Below are 20,689 nucleotides of genomic sequence, written 5' to 3' on the forward strand. Positions count from 1 at the left end.
TCTTCTTCTTCTTCTTCTTCTTCTTCTTCTTCTTCTTCATCTTCTTTTTTTTCTTTGCTTTCTAGTATCTTGATTTATTTTTTGGAATGGACAGTCAAGAAATGAGAGACAAGGGAGGGATAGAGATTTTGAGAACCAGAGAGATACCTGCAGCACATCTGCACCACTTGTAAAGATTTTCCACTGCAGGTCGGAACCAGGGTCTTGAAGCCATGTCCTCCTACAGTTTAACATGAGTGCTTAACCAGGTGAGGCACCACCTGCTAAGCTTAATGTGACATTTTTTTTTAGCAATGAAAAGAAATTCTCTTGGCTAGGTAAGAAATAAATAAAATATAAATAAGTAAATAAAAGTGCTTTTACGTTTACACAGTGGAAACACACACTGGGACATATTCTTGTATATTACTTGTACTATTTATTTATTTATTTATTTATTTATTTATTTATTTTTTGCCACAAGGGGTTATTGCCATAGCGCAGTGCTAGTACCACTAATCCACTGCTCCTATGTTCCATTTTTTTCCCTTTTGCTGCCCTTGTGGCTTGAATATTGTGGTTATTAATAATATTATTATTGTTGTTGTGATAGTTACTGTCCTTGCGGAGAACAGAGAAAAATGGAAAGAGGAGGTTAAAGAGAGATGGGGGAGAGAAAGATAGGCCCCCTGAAGATCTGCTTCACTAAATAAATAAAGCACATTTTCATTTGACTCAGTAGAAACACAGAGACACGTATACATGTATAATACCTGCATTTTTTATTTATGTATTCTTTATCTATTGATTGATTGATTGACTGATTGATTGCCTCCAGGGTTATTGTCAGGGCTAGGGGCCTGCACCACGAACCCACTGCTCCTGCAGACCATGTTTTCCCCTTTGGCTGCCCTTGTTGCCTGAACTTGGTTGTGGTTATTATTATCGTTGTTGTTGCTGTTACTGTCCGTGCATAGGACAGAGAGAAAGGGAGAGAGGAGTGGAAACACAGAAGGGTGAGAGAAAGGTTGACCCCTGCAGGTCTGCTTCACTAGATAAACAAAAAGCATGTACATTTATTTACAAAGTGGATACGCCGACACATGTATACATGTATATTACCTGTATATTTTCTTTATGAGTATATATATATATATATATATATGTATATATATATATATATATATATGTATGTATGTATTTATTTATTTATTGCATCCAGGGTCACTGCCGGTACTCGATACATATACCTGGAATCCACTGCTCCTGCAGACCATTTATTCTCCTTTTGCTGCCCTTGTTGCTTGATCATTGTTGTGCTTCTTCTTATTGTTGTTGTTGTTACTGTCCTTACATAGGACAGAGAGAAAGGGATAGGGGAGGGGAAAGTCAGAGGGGGAAGTGAAAGATAGAGCCCCTGAAGATCTGCTTCACCCCCTGTAAAGCTACTCCCCTGCAGGTGGGGGTCTGGGGGCCATACCGCAGATCCTTCTGCCTGTCCCCTCCTTTCCTCCACCACCTCTTAACCCTCTGACATTCCGCCCAACCTCCCTGGATTTCCTTTTTACAGCAATATGACCTGTCTATTTTTTGAATCCTCAATATCCTGAGGATCAGTCTTGGAAATAGTCTCATGAGAAGCCACAGGGGGATCTCTGGAATCAGAGAGCACCTGGAACAGCAGCTGGGGCTCTAGAGCCAGGGCATGGTCCATCTACCCATCCACCCTCCACGGAGTCCACCTGCCTGCATCTTGGTCCTGTTCCCTCCCAAAAAGATTTTTCCCTTGTTTCACTGAGAAACAGGCATCACACAGGAGAGTCAGGCAGTGGGAATTAAAAAAAAAAAAAGCCTTTTTTTTTTTTTTTTTTTTACCCTACTGATGGACCAGCTTCTGGGAAGTACAAGGTTTGAACCTGAAAACGCTGTCTGCCTCTGCCTGTCTCTGAGTCCACTGGAGGAGCCACTGCCCCAGGCAGACCTTGTGCTCAGAGTGGGGTGTTTTTGCCAGTCCTAGGCTTGCACAGCGCACTTGGGATTGGGTTGCCTGAGATCCAAATGTTACATTGTAGATTGTTTTCAGTTCCGGCTCCCCAGGACATTGGACAGACCCAACTCCTCTGGGGATACCCAGAGAAAAAGACTCTTCCCATCCTTAGTGCAAATGGAGTGGAGGGGGAGGGGAGAGATGTGCATGTGTGGGATACTCATGCCCAGGTGTGTGTGAGGGGCCCTGACAGGGGTTAGAAGGGGGTTGAGGGGCAGAAGGAGACTGTTTGGGGGGCAGGCTGCAGGCAGGGGAGCCCCTGAATAGGTGCAGGGCTGTGTGTGCCTGTGGTGGCAGGGCGTTAGGGCAGGTCCCCCTGCAGGATGGTGAAGATGGCAGCTGGGCTGGCCCAGGGCCCCCAGGGCTGGAGGGCAGCAGCAGGCTGGCAGGAAAGGAGGCAAACAGTAGATGACAGTTGGGGAGCTGGGGGACAGGGGGCAAGGGGAAAAGGGGGCATCCTTGCGGAGGAGGGGTAGGGGGAGGGGGCTGGACTGGAGAGTGGGTGGAGCTGGAGGCAGGCAGGTCCCAAGAATCAGGAACTGACAGGGCCAGATACCTGCACCCACCCCCTGGATAGCAGCTGCAGCAGCCAGAGCAGCAGCCCTGGCTTGCCTAGGCCAAGGGCCCTGAGTGAGTCCCTCTGAGGATGAGGAAGGGGAGGGGGAGGGGTAGAGGGAGGGGGAGGAGGGCCGCTGTCAGCAGGCAACGGGTCTACAGGAGCCTCCACTATGGAGGCCTGTGTCCAGGTGGCTGCAAGCCGATCCGGGGCAGCTCAGGGCTCCCAGGGCCCTGGGGGGTGTCTGTGGGTTGGGGGCTGTCAGTCAGTCAGTCTGTCTGTGTGTCAGTGCACTTGCTTGGACAGGGGCCTGGCGGCCCTTGGACCCCAGCCCTGGGCTGTCAGATGCCGGCCCCGCCCCCGGACACGCCCCCACCGTGCCCCTTGCCTCAGAGCCCTGCCCACCTGCGCTGGCTTTTGCCTGGGGCTCTGGCTCTGGTGGCTGGCCACCACCCCTCAGATCAAGTTCAGGGTGGGTGTCATGGCTGCTGCCACCACCACTGCCTCCCTAGGGGTCAACTGGGTGGGCGGGGTCCTCGTGGCCTAGCAACCTCTCGAGCCCTCTGTGATGTCCCCCCCCCCAGGATTCTGTGCGCATGCGCACTGGCACTGGGCAGCCCAACTGTCCTGCCACTATGTCAGGCGGCAGCAACCAGACCCCTGGGCCCTGGCACAGAGGGACGGAAGAACGGGAGGACAGCGCTGACCGACGACGGACCTCGGGGCTGGCAGCCAAGAGAGCAAAGGAGGAGGTGCGCCCAGGAGCCAGGGAGCCCGGGCTACAGCTACCTACATGCCTGCCTGCCTTGCTGGATGCCGGTATGCTACCTCTGTCCAGGTGGGTTTCTCAGTTCCTCTCCTGTCCTCTCCTGTCCTCTCCTGTTCTCTCCTGTCCTCTCCTGTCCTCTCCTCTCCTCTCCTGTCCTCTCCTCTCCTCTCCTGTCCTCTCCTCTCCTCTCCTGTCCGCTCCTCTCCTCTCTTCTCTCCTCACTTCCGGGTGCCCTGATCACCAGCTCGAGCGCTTTTGACATTTCACCTGTGACAGCTTCCCACACCCCCCCCTCCGCGTCCCTTACGTGACCCAGCTCACAGGCTCACCTGCTCACCCCACCCACACCCACACGCCCCACCACATTCCCTGGATCAGCTCCTCTGCCCTATTCAGCCAAACTGCCCAGTTGGCAACGTATCTGTGCAGGCTTGACTGTCTTTATCATTTAAGGTTATATCTCCTTTTGTACTTAGCTTGGTTGATTGTCGATGGATAGTTGGATGGATGGATGGATGGATGGATGGAAGGATGGATGGATGGAAGGATCGAGTGATGCACGGGTTGATCGATTGGTTTTGTAGAGGCAGAGAGCCATCTAGGGGTACTTGAGACCTCTGGCATAAGAGCCCTAGTCTTCTGTCGAATGTAAAACATTAACACCTCAATAAATAAATGAATAAATGTATTAAATAAACTGGGTTTAAAAAAACGCGGTGTCTTTTCCCTTTCTGAATATGGTATGCTGTGAGGATCATAATAAGGAAAGCATTGTTCTGAGCAGCCCCTTGAAATATTGGGATATTTCATTTTGCCTTCTTCTCCTTCTTCTCCTTCTTCTTCTTCTTCTTCTTCTTCTTCTTCATCTTCTTTTTTTTCTTTGCTTTCTAGTATCTTGATTTATTTTTTGGAATGGACAGTCAAGAATTGAGAGACAAGGGAGGGATAGAGATTTTGAGAACCAGAGAGATACCTGCAGCACATCTGCACCACTTGTAAAGATTTTCCACTGCAGGTCGGAACCAGGGTCTTGAAGCCATGTCCTCCTACAGTTTAACATGAGTGCTTAACCAGGTGAGGCACCACCTGCTAAGCTTAATGTGACATTTTTTTTTTAGCAATGAAAAGAAATTCTCTTGGCTAGGTAAGAAATAAATAAAATATAAATAAGTAAATAAAAGTGCTTTTACGTTTACACAGTGGAAACACACACTGGGACATATTCTTGTATATTACTTGTACTATTTATTTATTTATTTATTTATTTATTTATTTATTTTTTGCCACAAGGGGTTATTGCCATAGCGCAGTGCTAGTACCACTAATCCACTGCTCCTATGTTCCATTTTTTTCCCTTTTGCTGCCCTTGTGGCTTGAATATTGTGGTTATTAATAATATTATTATTGTTGTTGTGATAGTTACTGTCCTTGCGGAGAACAGAGAAAAATGGAAAGAGGAGGTTAAAGAGAGATGGGGGAGAGAAAGATAGGCCCCCTGAAGATCTGCTTCACTAAATAAATAAAGCACATTTTCATTTGACTCAGTAGAAACACAGAGACACGTATACATGTATAATACCTGCATTTTTTATTTATGTATTCTTTATCTATTGATTGATTGATTGACTGATTGATTGCCTCCAGGGTTATTGTCAGGGCTAGGGGCCTGCACCACGAACCCACTGCTCCTGCAGACCATGTTTTCCCCTTTGGCTGCCCTTGTTGCCTGAACTTGGTTGTGGTTATTATTATCGTTGTTGTTGCTGTTACTGTCCGTGCATAGGACAGAGAGAAAGGGAGAGAGGAGTGGAAACACAGAAGGGTGAGAGAAAGGTTGACCCCTGCAGGTCTGCTTCACTAGATAAACAAAAAGCATGTACATTTATTTACAAAGTGGATACGCCGACACATGTATACATGTATATTACCTGTATATTTTCTTTATGAGTATATATATATATATATATATATATATGTATGTATGTATTTATTTATTTATTGCATCCAGGGTCACTGCCGGTACTCGATACATATACCTGGAATCCACTGCTCCTGCAGACCATTTATTCTCCTTTTGCTGCCCTTGTTGCTTGATCATTGTTGTGCTTCTTCTTATTGTTGTTGTTGTTACTGTCCTTACATAGGACAGAGAGAAAGGGATAGGGGAGGGGAAAGTCAGAGGGGGAAGTGAAAGATAGAGCCCCTGAAGATCTGCTTCACCCCCTGTAAAGCTACTCCCCTGCAGGTGGGGGTCTGGGGGCCATACCGCAGATCCTTCTGCCTGTCCCCTCCTTTCCTCCACCACCTCTTAACCCTCTGACATTCCGCCCAACCTCCCTGGATTTCCTTTTTACAGCAATATGACCTGTCTATTTTTTGAATCCTCAATATCCTGAGGATCAGTCTTGGAAATAGTCTCATGAGAAGCCACAGGGGGATCTCTGGAATCAGAGAGCACCTGGAACAGCAGCTGGGGCTCTAGAGCCAGGGCATGGTCCATCTACCCATCCACCCTCCACGGAGTCCACCTGCCTGCATCTTGGTCCTGTTCCCTCCCAAAAAGATTTTTCCCTTGTTTCACTGAGAAACAGGCATCACACAGGAGAGTCAGGCAGTGGGAAATAAAAAAAAAAAAAAAGCCTTTTTTTTTTTTTTTTTTTTACCCTACTGATGGACCAGCTTCTGGGAAGTACAAGGTTTGAACCTGAAAACGCTGTCTGCCTCTGCCTGTCTCTGAGTCCACTGGAGGAGCCACTGCCCCAGGCAGACCTTGTGCTCAGAGTGGGGTGTTTTTGCCAGTCCTAGGCTTGCACAGCGCACTTGGGATTGGGTTGCCTGAGATCCAAATGTTACATTGTAGATTGTTTTCAGTTCCGGCTCCCCAGGACATTGGACAGACCCAACTCCTCTGGGGATACCCAGAGAAAAAGACTCTTCCCATCCTTAGTGCAAATGGAGTGGAGGGGGAGGGGAGAGATGTGCATGTGTGGGATACTCATGCCCAGGTGTGTGTGAGGGGCCCTGACAGGGGTTAGAAGGGGGTTGAGGGGCAGAAGGAGACTGTTTGGGGGGCAGGCTGCAGGCAGGGGAGCCCCTGAATAGGTGCAGGGCTGTGTGTGCCTGTGGTGGCAGGGCGTTAGGGCAGGTCCCCCTGCAGGATGGTGAAGATGGCAGCTGGGCTGGCCCAGGGCCCCCAGGGCTGGAGGGCAGCAGCAGGCTGGCAGGAAAGGAGGCAAACAGTAGATGACAGTTGGGGAGCTGGGGGACAGGGGGCAAGGGGAAAAGGGGGCATCCTTGCGGAGGAGGGGGAGGGGGCTGGACTGGAGAGTGGGTGGAGCTGGAGGCAGGCAGGTCCCAAGAATCAGGAACTGACAGGGCCAGATACCTGCACCCACCCCCTGGATAGCAGCTGCAGCAGCCAGAGCAGCAGCCCTGGCTTGCCTAGGCCAAGGGCCCTGAGTGAGTCCCTCTGAGGATGAGGAAGGGGAGGGGGAGGGGTAGAGGGAGGGGGAGGAGGGCCGCTGTCAGCAGGCAACGGGTCTACAGGAGCCTCCACTATGGAGGCCTGTGTCCAGGTGGCTGCAAGCCGATCCGGGGCAGCTCAGGGCTCCCAGGGCCCTGGGGGGTGTCTGTGGGTTGGGGGCTGTCAGTCAGTCAGTCTGTCTGTGTGTCAGTGCACTTGCTTGGACAGGGGCCTGGCGGCCCTTGGACCCCAGCCCTGGGCTGTCAGATGCCGGCCCCGCCCCCGGACACGCCCCCACCGTGCCCCTTGCCTCAGAGCCCTGCCCACCTGCGCTGGCTTTTGCCTGGGGCTCTGGCTCTGGTGGCTGGCCACCACCCCTCAGATCAAGTTCAGGGTGGGTGTCATGGCTGCTGCCACCACCACTGCCTCCCTAGGGGTCAACTGGGTGGGCGGGGTCCTCGTGGCCTAGCAACCTCTCGAGCCCTCTGTGATGTCCCCCCCCCCCAGGATTCTGTGCGCATGCGCACTGGCACTGGGCAGCCCAACTGTCCTGCCACTATGTCAGGCGGCAGCAACCAGACCCCTGGGCCCTGGCACAGAGGGACGGAAGAACGGGAGGACAGCGCTGACCGACGACGGACCTCGGGGCTGGCAGCCAAGAGAGCAAAGGAGGAGGTGCGCCCAGGAGCCAGGGAGCCCGGGCTACAGCTACCTACATGCCTGCCTGCCTTGCTGGATGCCGGTATGCTACCTCTGTCCAGGTGGGTTTCTCAGTTCCTCTCCTGTCCTCTCCTGTCCTCTCCTGTTCTCTCCTGTCCTCTCCTGTCCTCTCCTCTCCTCTCCTGTCCTCTCCTCTCCTCTCCTGTCCTCTCCTCTCCTCTCCTGTCCGCTCCTCTCCTCTCTTCTCTCCTCACTTCCGGGTGCCCTGATCACCAGCTCGAGCGCTTTTGACATTTCACCTGTGACAGCTTCCCACACCCCCCCCTCCGCGTCCCTTACGTGACCCAGCTCACAGGCTCACCTGCTCACCCCACCCACACCCACACGCCCCACCACATTCCCTGGATCAGCTCCTCTGCCCTATTCAGCCAAACTGCCCAGTTGGCAACGTATCTGTGCAGGCTTGACTGTCTTTATCATTTAAGGTTATATCTCCTTTTGTACTTAGCTTGGTTGATTGTCGATGGATAGTTGGATGGATGGATGGATGGATGGATGGATGGAAGGATGGATGGATGGAAGGATCGAGTGATGCACGGGTTGATCGATTGGTTTTGTAGAGGCAGAGAGCCATCTAGGGGTACTTGAGACCTCTGGCATAAGAGCCCTAGTCTTCTGTCGAATGTAAAACATTAACACCTCAATAAATAAATGAATAAATGTATTAAATAAACTGGGTTTAAAAAAACGCGGTGTCTTTTCCCTTTCTGAATATGGTATGCTGTGAGGATCATAATAAGGAAAGCATTGTTCTGAGCAGCCCCTTGAAATATTGGGATATTTCATTTTGCCTTCTTCTTCTTCTTCTTCTTCTTCTTCTTCTTCTTCTTCTTCTTCTTCTCCTTCATCTTCTTTTTTTTTCTTTGCTTTCTAGTATCTTGATTTATTTTTTGGAATGGACAGTCAAGAATTGAGAGACAAGGGAGGGATAGAGATTTTGAGAAGCAGAGAGATACCTGCAGCACATCTGCACCACTTGTAAAGATTTTCCACTGCAGGTCGGAACCAGGGTCTTGAAGCCATGTCCTCCTACAGTTTAACATGAGTGCTTAACCAGGTGAGGCACCACCTGCTAAGCTTAATGTGACATTTTTTTTTTAGCAATGAAAAGAAATTCTCTTGGCTAGGTAAGAAATAAATAAAATATAAATAAGTAAATAAAAGTGCTTTTACGTTTACACAGTGGAAACACACACTGGGACATATTCTTGTATATTACTTGTACTATTTATTTATTTATTTATTTTTTCCACAAGGGGTTATTGCCATAGCGCAGTGCTAGTACCACTAATCCACTTCTCCTATGTTCCATTTTTTTCCCTTTTGCTGCCCTTGTGGCTTGAATATTGTGGTTATTAATAATATTATTATTGTTGTTGTGATAGTTACTGTCCTTGCGGAGAACAGAGAAAAATGGAAAGAGGAGGTTAAAGAGAGATGGGGGAGAGAAAGATAGGCCCCCTGAAGATCTGCTTCACTAAATAAATAAAGCACATTTTCATTTGACTCAGTAGAAACACAGAGACACGTATACATGTATAATACCTGCATTTTTTATTTATGTATTCTTTATCTATTGATTGATTGATTGACTGATTGATTGCCTCCAGGGTTATTGTCAGGGCTAGGGGCCTGCACCACGAACCCACTGCTCCTGCAGACCATGTTTTCCCCTTTGGCTGCCCTTGTTGCCTGAACTTTGTTGTGGTTATTATTATCGTTGTTGTTGCTGTTACTGTCCGTGCATAGGACAGAGAGAAAGGGAGAGAGGAGTGGAAACACAGAAGGGTGAGAGAAAGGGTGACCCCTGCAGGTCTGCTTCACTAGATAAACAAAAAGCATGTACATTTATTTACAAAGTGGATACACCAACACATGTATACATGTATATTACCTGTATATTTTCTCTATGAGTATATATATATATATATATATATATATTTATTTATTTATTGCATCCAGGGTCACTGCTGGTGCTCGATACATATACCTGGAATCCACTGCTCCTGCAGACCATTTATTCTCCTTTTGCTGCCCTTGTTGCTTGATCATTGTTGTGCTTCTTCTTATTGTTGTTGTTGTTACTGTCCTTACATAGGACAGAGAGAAAGGGATAGGGGAGGGGAAAGTCAGAGGGGGAAGTGAAAGATAGAGCCCCTGAAAATCTGCTTCACCCCCTGTAAAGCTACTCCCCTGCAGGTGGGGGTCTGGGGGCCATACCGCAGATCCTTCTGCCTGTCCCCTCGTTTCCTCCACCACCTCTTAACCCTCTGACATTCCGCCCAACCTCCCTGGATTTCCTTTTTACAGCAATATGACCTGTCTATTTTTTGAATCCTCAATATCCTGAGGATCAGTCTTGGAAATAGTCTCATGAGAAGCCACAGGGGGATCTCTGGAATCAGAGAGCACCTGGAACAGCAGCTGGGGCTCTAGAGCCAGGGCATGGTCCATCTACCCATCCACCCTCCACAGAGTCCACCTGCCTGCATCTTGGTCCTGTTCCCTCCCAAAAAGATTTTTCCCTTGTTTCACTGAGAAACAGGCATCACACAGGAGAGTCAGGCAGTGGGAAATAAAAAAAAAAAAAAAGCCTTTTTTTTTTTTTTACCCTACTGATGGACCAGCTTCTGGGAAGTACAAGGTTTGAACCTGAAAACGCTGTCTGCCTCTGCCTGTCTCTGAGTCCACTGGAGGAGCCACTGCCCCAGGCAGACCTTGTGCTCAGAGTGGGGTGTTTTTGCCAGTCCTAGGCTTGCACAGCGCACTTGGGATTGGGTTGCCTGAGATCCAAATGTTACATTGTAGATTGTTTTCAGTTCCGGCTCCCCAGGACATTGGACAGACCCAACTCCTCTGGGGATACCCAGAGAAAAAGACTCTTCCCATCCTTAGTGCAAATGGAGTGGAGGGGGAGGGGAGAGATGTGCATGTGTGGGATACTCATGCCCAGGTGTGTGTGAGGGGCCCTGACAGGGGTTAGAAGGGGGTTGAGGGGCAGAAGGAGACTGTTTGGGGGGCAGGCTGCAGGCAGGGGAGCCCCTGAATAGGTGCAGGGCTGTGTGTGCCTGTGGTGGCAGGGCGTTAGGGCAGGTCCCCCTGCAGGATGGTGAAGATGGCAGCTGGGCTGGCCCAGGGCCCCCAGGGCTGGAGGGCAGCAGCAGGCTGGCAGGAAAGGAGGCAAACAGTAGATGACAGTTGGGGAGCTGGGGGACAGGGGGCAAGGGGAAAAGGGGGCATCCTTGCGGAGGAGGGGTAGGGGGAGGGGGCTGGACTGGAGAGTGGGTGGAGCTGGAGGCAGGCAGGTCCCAAGAATCAGGAACTGACAGGGCCAGATACCTGCACCCACCCCCTGGATAGCAGCTGCAGCAGCCAGAGCAGCAGCCCTGGCTTGCCTAGGCCAAGGGCCCTGAGTGAGTCCCTCTGAGGATGAGGAAGGGGAGGGGGAGGGGTAGAGGGAGGGGGAGGAGGGCCGCTGTCAGCAGGCAACGGGTCTACAGGAGCCTCCACTATGGAGGCCTGTGTCCAGGTGGCTGCAAGCCGATCCGGGGCAGCTCAGGGCTCCCAGGGCCCTGGGGGGTGTCTGTGGGTTGGGGGCTGTCAGTCAGTCAGTCTGTCTGTGTGTCAGTGCACTTGCTTGGACAGGGGCCTGGCGGCCCTTGGACCCCAGCCCTGGGCTGTCAGATGCCGGCCCCGCCCCCGGACACGCCCCCACCGTGCCCCTTGCCTCAGAGCCCTGCCCACCTGCGCTGGCTTTTGCCTGGGGCTCTGGCTCTGGTGGCTGGCCACCACCCGTCAGATCAAGTTCAGGGTGGGTGTCATGGCTGCTGCCACCACCACTGCCTCCCTAGGGGTCAACTGGGTGGGCGGGGTCCTCGTGGCCTAGCAACCTCTCGAGCCCTCTGTGATGTCCCCCCCCCCCCCAGGATTCTGTGCGCATGCGCACTGGCACTGGGCAGTCCAACTGTCCTGCCACTATGTCAGGCGGCAGCAACCAGACCCCTGGGCCCTGGCACAGATGGACGGAAGAACGGGAGGACAGCGCTGACCGACGACGGACCTCGGGGCTGGCAGCCAAGAGAGCAAAGGAGGAGGTGCGCCCAGGAGCCAGGGAGCCCGGGCTACAGCTACCTACATGCCTGCCTGCCTTGCTGGATGCAGGTATGCTACCTCTGTCCAGGTGGGTTTCTCAGTTCCTCTCCTGTCCTCTCCTGTCCTCTCCTGTTCTCTCCTGTCCTCTCCTGTCCTCTCCTCTCCTCTCCTGTCCTCTCCTCTCCTCTCCTGTCCTCTCCTCTCCTCTCCTGTCCGCTCCTCTCCTCTCTTCTCTCCTCACTTCCGGGTGCCCTGATCACCAGCTCGAGCGCTTTTGACCTTTCACCTGTGACAGCTTCCCACACCCCCCCCTCCGCGTCCCTTACGTGACCCAGCTCACAGGCTCACCTGCTCACCCCACCCACACCCACACGCCCCACCACATTCCCTGGATCAGCTCCTCTGCCCTATTCAGCCAAACTGCCCAGTTGGCAACGTATCTGTGCAGGCTTGACTGTCTTTATCATTTAAGGTTATATCTCCTTTTGTACTTAGCTTGGTTGATTGTCGATGGATAGTTGGATGGATGGATGGATGGATGGATGGAAGGATGGATGGATGGAAGGATCGAGTGATGCACGGGTTGATCGATTGGTTTTGTAGAGGCAGAGAGCCATCTAGGGGTACTTGAGACCTCTGGCATAAGAGCCCTAGTCTTCTGTCGAATGTAAAACATTAACACCTCAATAAATAAATGAATAAATGTATTAAATAAACTGGGTTTAAAAAAACGCGGTGTCTTTTCCCTTTCTGAATATGGTATGCTGTGAGGATCATAATAAGGAAAGCATTGTTCTGAGCAGCCCCTTGAAATATTGGGATATTTCATTTTGCCTTCTTCTTCTTCTTCTTCTTCTTCTTCTTCTTCTTCTTCTTCATCTTCTTTTTTTTTCTTTGCTTTCTAGTATCTTGATTTATTTTTTGGAATGGACAGTCAAGAATTGAGAGACAAGGGAGGGATAGAGATTTTGAGAACCAGAGAGATACCTGCAGCACATCTGCACCACTTGTAAAGATTTTCCACTGCAGGTCGGAACCAGGGTCTTGAAGCCATGTCCTCCTACAGTTTAACATGAGTGCTTAACCAGGTGAGGCACCACCTGCTAAGCTTAATGTGACATTTTTTTTTTAGCAATGAAAAGAAATTCTCTTGGCTAGGTAAGAAATAAATAAAATATAAATAAGTAAATAAAAGTGCTTTTACGTTTACACAGTGGAAACACACACTGGGACATATTCTTGTATATTACTTGTACTATTTATTTATTTATTTATTTTTTCCACAAGGGGTTATTGCCATAGCGCAGTGCTAGTACCACTAATCCACTTCTCCTATGTTCCATTTTTTTCCCTTTTGCTGCCCTTGTGGCTTGAATATTGTGGTTATTAATAATATTATTATTGTTGTTGTGATAGTTACTGTCCTTGCGGAGAACAGAGAAAAATGGAAAGAGGAGGTTAAAGAGAGATGGGGGAGAGAAAGATAGGCCCCCTGAAGATCTGCTTCACTAAATAAATAAAGCACATTTTCATTTGACTCAGTAGAAACACAGAGACACGTATACATGTATAATACCTGCATTTTTTATTTATGTATTCTTTATCTATTGATTGATTGATTGACTGATTGATTGCCTCCAGGGTTATTGTCAGGGCTAGGGGCCTGCACCACGAACCCACTGCTCCTGCAGACCATGTTTTCCCCTTTGGCTGCCCTTGTTGCCTGAACTTTGTTGTGGTTATTATTATCGTTGTTGTTGCTGTTACTGTCCGTGCATAGGACAGAGAGAAAGGGAGAGAGGAGTGGAAACACAGAAGGGTGAGAGAAAGGGTGACCCCTGCAGGTCTGCTTCACTAGATAAACAAAAAGCATGTACATTTATTTACAAAGTGGATACACCGACACATGTATACATGTATATTACCTGTATATTTTCTCTATGAGTATATATATATATATATATATATATTTATTTATTTATTTATTGCATCCAGGGTCACTGCTGGTGCTCGATACATATACCTGGAATCCACTGCTCCTGCAGACCATTTATTCTCCTTTTGCTGCCCTTGTTGCTTGATCATTGTTGTGCTTCTTCTTATTGTTGTTGTTGTTACTGTCCTTACATAGGACAGAGAGAAAGGGATAGGGGAGGGGAAAGTCAGAGGGGGAAGTGAAAGATAGAGCCCCTGAAGATCTGCTTCACCCCCTGTAAAGCTACTCCCCTGCAGGTGGGGGTCTGGGAGCCATACCGCAGATCCTTCTGCCTGTCCCCTCGTTTCCTCCACCACCTCTTAACCCTCTGACATTCCGCCCAACCTCCCTGGATTTCCTTTTTACAGCAATATGACCTGTCTATTTTTTGAATCCTCAATATCCTGAGGATCAGTCTTGGAAATAGTCTCATGAAAAGCCACAGGGGGATCTCTGGAATCAGAGAGCACCTGGAACAGCAGCTGGGGCTCTAGAGCCAGGGCATGGTCCATCTACCCATCCACCCTCCACGGAGTCCACCTGCCTGCATCTTGGTCCTGTTCCCTCCCAAAAAGATTTTTCCCTTGTTTCACTGAGAAACAGGCATCACACAGGAGAGTCAGGCAGTGGGAAATAAAAAAAAAAAAGCCTTTTTTTTTTTTTTTACCCTACTGATGGACCAGCTTCTGGGAAGTACAAGGTTTGAACCTGAAAACGCTGTCTGCCTCTGCCTGACTCTGAGTCCACTGGAGGAGCCACTGCCCCAGGCAGACCTTGTGCTCAGAGTGGGGTGTTTTCGCCAGTCCTAGGCTTGCACAGCGCACTTGGGATTGGGTTGCCTGAGATCCAAATGTTACATTGTAGATTGTTTTCAGTTCCGGCTCCCCAGGACATTGGACAGACCCAACTCCTCTGGGGATACCCAGAGAAAAAGACTCTTCCCATCCTTAGTGCAAATGGAGTGGAGGGGGAGGGGAGAGATGTGCATGTGTGGGATACTCATGCCCAGGTGTGTGTGAGGGGCCCTGACAGGGGTTAGAAGGGGGTTGAGGGGCAGAAGGAGACTGTTTGGGGGGCAGGCTGCAGGCAGGGGAGCCCCTGAATAGGTGCAGGGCTGTGTGTGCCTGTGGTGGCAGGGCATTAGGGCAGGTCCCCCTGCAGGATGGTGAAGATGGCAGCTGGGCTGGCCCAGGGCCCCCAGGGCTGGAGGGCAGCAGCAGGCTGGCAGGAAAGGAGGCAAACAGTAGATGACAGTTGGGGAGCTGGGGGACAGGGGGCAAGGGGAAAAGGGGGCATCCTTGCGGAGGAGGGGGAGGGGGCTGGACTGGAGAGTGGGTGGAGCTGGAGGCAGGCAGGTCCCAAGAATCAGGAACTGACAGGGCCAGATACCTGCACCCACCCCCTGGATAGCAGCTGCAGCAGCCAGAGCAGCAGCCCTGGCTTGCCTAGGCCAAGGGCCCTGAGTGAGTCCCTCTGAGGATGAGGAAGGGGAGGGGGAGGGGTAGAGGGAGGGGGAGGAGGGCCGCTGTCAGCAGGCAACGGGTCTACAGGAGCCTCCACTATGGAGGCCTGTGTCCAGGTGGCTGCAAGCCGATCCGGGGCAGCTCAGGGCTCCCAGGGCCCTGGGGGGTGTCTGTGGGTTGGGGGCTGTCAGTCAGTCAGTCTGTCTGTGTGTCAGTGCACTTGCTTGGACAGGGGCCTGGCTGCCCTTGGACCCCAGCCCTGGGCTGTCAGATGCCGGCCCCGCCCCCGGACACGCCCCCACCGTGCCCCTTGCCTCAGAGCCCTGCCCACCTGCGCTGGCTTTTGCCTGGGGCTCTGGCTCTGGTGGCTGGCCACCACCCCTCAGATCAAGTTCAGGGTGGGTGTCATGGCTGCTGCCACCACCACTGCCTCCCTAGGGGTCAACTGGGTGGGCGGGGTCCTCGTGGCCTAGCAACCTCTCGAGCCCTCTGTGATGTCCCCCCCCCAGGATTCTGTGCGCATGCGCACTGGCACTGGGCAGCCCAACTGTCCTGCCACTATGTCAGGCGGCAGCAACCAGACCCCTGGGCCCTGGCACAGAGGGACGGAAGAACGGGAGGACAGCGCTGACCGACGACGGACCTCGGGGCTGGCAGCCAAGAGAGCAAAGGAGGAGGTGCGCCCAGGAGCCAGGGAGCCCGGGCTACAGCTACCTACATGCCTGCCTGCCTTGCTGGATGCCGGTATGCTACCTCTGTCCAGGTGGGTTTCTCAGTTCCTCTCCTGTCCTCTCCTGTCCTCTCCTGTTCTCTCCTGTCCTCTCCTGTCCTCTCCTCTCCTCTCCTGTCCTCTCCTCTCCTCTCCTGTCCTCTCCTCTCCTCTCCTGTCCGCTCCTCTCCTCTCTTCTCTCCTCACTTCCGGGTGCCCTGATCACCAGCTCGAGCGCTTTTGACATTTCACCTGTGACAGCTTCCCACACCCCCCCCTCCGCGTCCCTTACGTGACCCAGCTCACAGGCTCACCTGCTCACCCCACCCACACCCACACGCCCCACCACATTCCCTGGATCAGCTCCTCTGCCCTATTCAGCCAAACTGCCCAGTTGGCAACGTATCTGTGCAGGCTTGACTGTCTTTATCATTTAAGGTTATATCTCCTTTTGTACTTAGCTTGGTTGATTGTCGATGGATAGTTGGATGGATGGATGGATGGATGGATGGAAGGATGGATGGATGGAAGGATCGAGTGATGCACGGGTTGATCGATTGGTTTTGTAGAGGCAGAGAGCCATCTAGGGGTACTTGAGACCTCTGGCATAAGAGCCCTAGTCTTCTGTCGAATGTAAAACATTAACACCTCAATAAATAAATGAATAAATGTATTAAATAAACTGGGTTTAAAAAAACGCGGTGTCTTTTCCCTTTCTGAATATGGTATGCTGTGAGGATCATAATAAGGAAAGCATTGTTCTGAGCAGCCCCTTGAAATATTGGGATATTTCATTTTGCCTTCTTCTTCTTCTTCTTCTTCTTCTTCTTCTTCATCTTCTTTTTTTTTCTTTGCTTTCTAGTATCTTGATTTATTTTTTGGAATGGACAGTCAAGAATTGAGAGACAAGGGAGGGATAGAGATTTTGAGAACCAGAGAGATACCTGCAGCACATCTGCACCACTTGTAAAGATTTTCCACTGCAGGTCGGAACCAGGGTCTTGAAGCCATGTCCTCCTACAGTTTAACATGAGTGCTTAACCAGGTGAGGCACCACCTGCTAAGCTTAATGTGACATTTTTTTTTTAGAAATGAAAAGAAATTCTCTTGGCTAGGTAAGAAATAAATAAAATATAAATAAGTAAATAAAAGTGCTTTTACGTTTACACAGTGGAAACACACACTGGGACATATTCTTGTATATTACTTGTCCTATTTATTTATTTATTTATTTATTTATTTATTTTTTGCCACAAGGGGTTATTGCCATAGCGCAGTGCTAGTACCACTAAACCACTGCTCCTATGTTCCATTTTTTCCCTTTTGCTGCCCTTGTGGCTTGAATATTGTGGTTATTAATAATATTATTATTGTTGTTGTGATAGTTACTGTCCTTGCGGAGAACAGAGAAAAATGGAAAGAGGAGGTTAAAGAGAGATGGGGGAGAGAAAGATAGGCCCCCTGAAGATCTGCTTCACTAAATAAATAAAGCACATTTTCATTTGACTCAGTAGAAACACAGAGACACGTATACATGTATAATACCTGCATTTTTTATTTATGTATTCTTTATCTATTGATTGATTGATTGACTGATTGATTGCCTCCAGGGTTATTGTCAGGGCTAGGGGCCTGCACCAAGAACCCACTGCTCCTGCAGACCATGTTTTCCCCTTTGGCTGCCCTTGTTGCCTGAACTTTGTTGTGGTTATTATTATCGTTGTTGTTGCTGTTACTGTCCGTGCATAGGACAGAGAGAAAGGGAGAGAGGAGTGGAAACACAGAAGGGTGAGAGAAAGGTTGACCCCTGCAGGTCTGCTTCACTAGATAAACAAAAAGCATGTACATTTATTTACAAAGTGGATACACCGACACATGTATACATGTATATTACCTGTATATTTTCTCTATGAGTATATATATATATATATATATATATTTATTTATTTATTGCATCCAGGGTCACTGCTGGTGCTCGATACATATACCTGGAATCCACTGCTCCTGCAGACCATTTATTCTCCTTTTGCTGCCCTTGTTGCTTGATCATTGTTGTGCTTCTTCTTATTGTTGTTGTTGTTACTGTCCTTACATAGGACAGAGAGAAAGGGATAGGGGAGGGGAAAGTCAGAGGGGGAAGTGAAAGATAGAGCCCCTGAAGATCTGCTTCACCCCCTGTAAAGCTACTCCCCTGCAGGTGGGGGTCTGGGGGCCATACCGCAGATCCTTCTGCCTGTCCCCTCGTTTCCTCCACCACCTCTTAACCCTCTGACATTCCGCCCAACCTCCCTGGATTTCCTTTTTACAGCAATATGACCTGTCTATTTTTTGAATCCTCAATATCCTGAGGATCAGTCTTGGAAATAGTCTCATGAGAAGCCACAGGGGGATCTCTGGAATCAGAGAGCACCTGGAACAGCAGCTGGGGCTCTAGAGCCAGGGCATGGTCCATCTACCCATCCACCCTCCACGGAGTCCACCTGCCTGCATCTTGGTCCTGTTCCCTCCCAAAAAGATTTTTCCCTTGTTTCACTGAGAAACAGGCATCACACAGGAGAGTCAGGCAGTGGGAAATAAAAAAAAAAAAGCCTTTTTTTTTTTTTTTTACCCTACTGATGGACCAGCTTCTGGGAAGTACAAGGTTTGAACCTGAAAACGCTGTCTGCCTCTGCCTGTCTCTGAGTCCACTGGAGGAGCCACTGCCCCAGGCAGACCTTGTGCTCAGAGTGGGGTGTTTTCGCCAGTCCTAGGCTTGCACAGCGCACTTGGGATTGGGTTGCCTGAGATCCAAATGTTACATTGTAGATTGTTTTCAGTTCCGGCTCCCCAGGACATTGGACAGACCCAACTCCTCTGGGGATACCCAGAGAAAAAGACTCTTCCCATCCTTAGTGCAAATGGAGTGGAGGGGGAGGGGAGAGATGTGCATGTGTGGGATACTCATGCCCAGGTGTGTGTGAGGGGCCCTGACAGGGGTTAGAAGGGGGTTGAGGGGCAGAAGGAGACTGTTTGGGGGGCAGGCTGCAGGCAGGGGAGCCCCTGAATAGGTGCAGGGCTGTGTGTGCCTGTGGTGGCAGGGCGTTAGGGCAGGTCCCCCTGCAGGATGGTGAAGATGGCAGCTGGGCTGGCCCAGGGCCCCCAGGGCTGGAGGGCAGCAGCAGGCTGGCAGGAAAGGAGGCAAACAGTAGATGACAGTTGGGGAGCTGGGGGACAGGGGGCAAGGGGAAAAGGGGGCATCCTTGCGGAGGAGGGGGAGGGGGCTGGACTGGAGAGTGGGTGGAGCTGGAGGCAGGCAGGTCCCAAGAATCAGGAACTGACAGGGCCAGATACCTGCACCCACCCCCTGGATAGCAGCTGCAGCAGCCAGAGCAGCAGCCCTGGCTTGCCTAGGCCAAGGGCCCTGAGTGAGTCCCTCTGAGGATGAGGAAGGGGAGGGGGAGGGGTAGAGGGAGGGGGAGGAGGGCCGCTGTCAGCAGGCAACGGGTCTACAGGAGCCTCCACTATGGAGGCCTGTGTCCAGGTGGCTGCAAGCCGATCCGGGGCAGCTCAGGGCTCCCAGGGCCCTGGGGGGTGTCTGTGGGTTGGGGGCTGTCAGTCAGTCAGTCTGTCTGTGTGTCAGTGCACTTGCTTGGACAGGGGCCTGGCTGCCCTTGGACCCCAGCCCTGGGCTGTCAGATGCCGGCCCCGCCCCCGGCCCCGCCCCCACCGTGCCCCTTGCCTCAGAGCCCTGCCCACCTGCGCTGGCTTTTGCCTGGGGCTCTGGCTCTGGTGGCTGGCCACCACCCCTCAGATCAAGTTCAGGGTGGGTGTCATGGCTGCTGCCACCACCACTGCCTCCCTAGGGGTCAACTGGGTGGGCGGGATCCTCGTGGCCTAGCAACCTCTCGAGCCCTCTGTGATGTTCCCCCCCCCCCAGGATTCTGTGCGCATGCGCACTGGCACTGGGCAGCCCAACTGTCCTGCCACTATGTCAGGCGGCAGCAACCAGACCCCTGGGCCCTGGCACAGAGGGACGGAAGAACGGGAGGACAGCGCTGACCGACGACGGACCTCGGGGCTGGCAGCCAAGAGAGCAAAGGAGGAGGTGCGCCCAGGAGCCAGGGAGCCCGGGCTACAGCTACCTACATGCCTGCCTGCCTTGCTGGATGCCGGTATGCTACCTCTGTCCAGGTGGGTTTCTCAGTTCCTCTCCTGTCCTCTCCTGTCCTCTCCTGTTCTCTCCTGTCCTCTCCTGTCCTCTCCTCTCCTCTCCTGTCCTCTCCTCTCCTCTCCTGTCCTCTCCTCTCCTCTCCTGTCCGCTCCTCTCCTCTCTTCTCTCCTCACTTCCGGGTGCCCTGATCACCAGCTCGAGCGCTTTTGACATTTCACCTGTGACAGCTTCCCACACCCCCCCCTCCGCGTCCCTTATGTGACCCAGCTCACAGGCTCACCTGCTCACCCCACCCACACCCACACGCCCCACCACATTCCCTGGATCAGCTCCTCTGCCCTATTCAGCCAAACTGCCCAGTTGGCAACGTATCTGTGCAGGCTTGACTGTCTTTATCATTTAAGGTTATATCTCCTTTTGTACTTAGCTTGGTTGATTGTCGATGGATAGTTGGATGGATGGATGGATGGATGGATGGATGGAAGGATGGATGGATGGAAGGATCGAGTGATGCACGGGTTGATCGATTGGTTTTGTAGAGGCAGAGAGCCATCTAGGGGTACTTGAGACCTCTGGCATAAGAGCCCTAGTCTTCTGTCGAATGTAAAACATTAACACCTCAATAAATAAATGAATAAATGTATTAAATAAACTGGGTTTAAAAAAACGCGGTGTCTTTTCCCTTTCTGAATATGGTATGCTGTGAGGATCATAATAAGGAAAGCATTGTTCTGAGCAGCCCCTTGAAATATTGGGATATTTCATT

This window comes from Erinaceus europaeus, chromosome 8, assembly GCF_950295315.1.
Source record: "Erinaceus europaeus chromosome 8, mEriEur2.1, whole genome shotgun sequence".
Lineage (NCBI taxonomy): Eukaryota > Metazoa > Chordata > Mammalia > Eulipotyphla > Erinaceidae > Erinaceus > Erinaceus europaeus.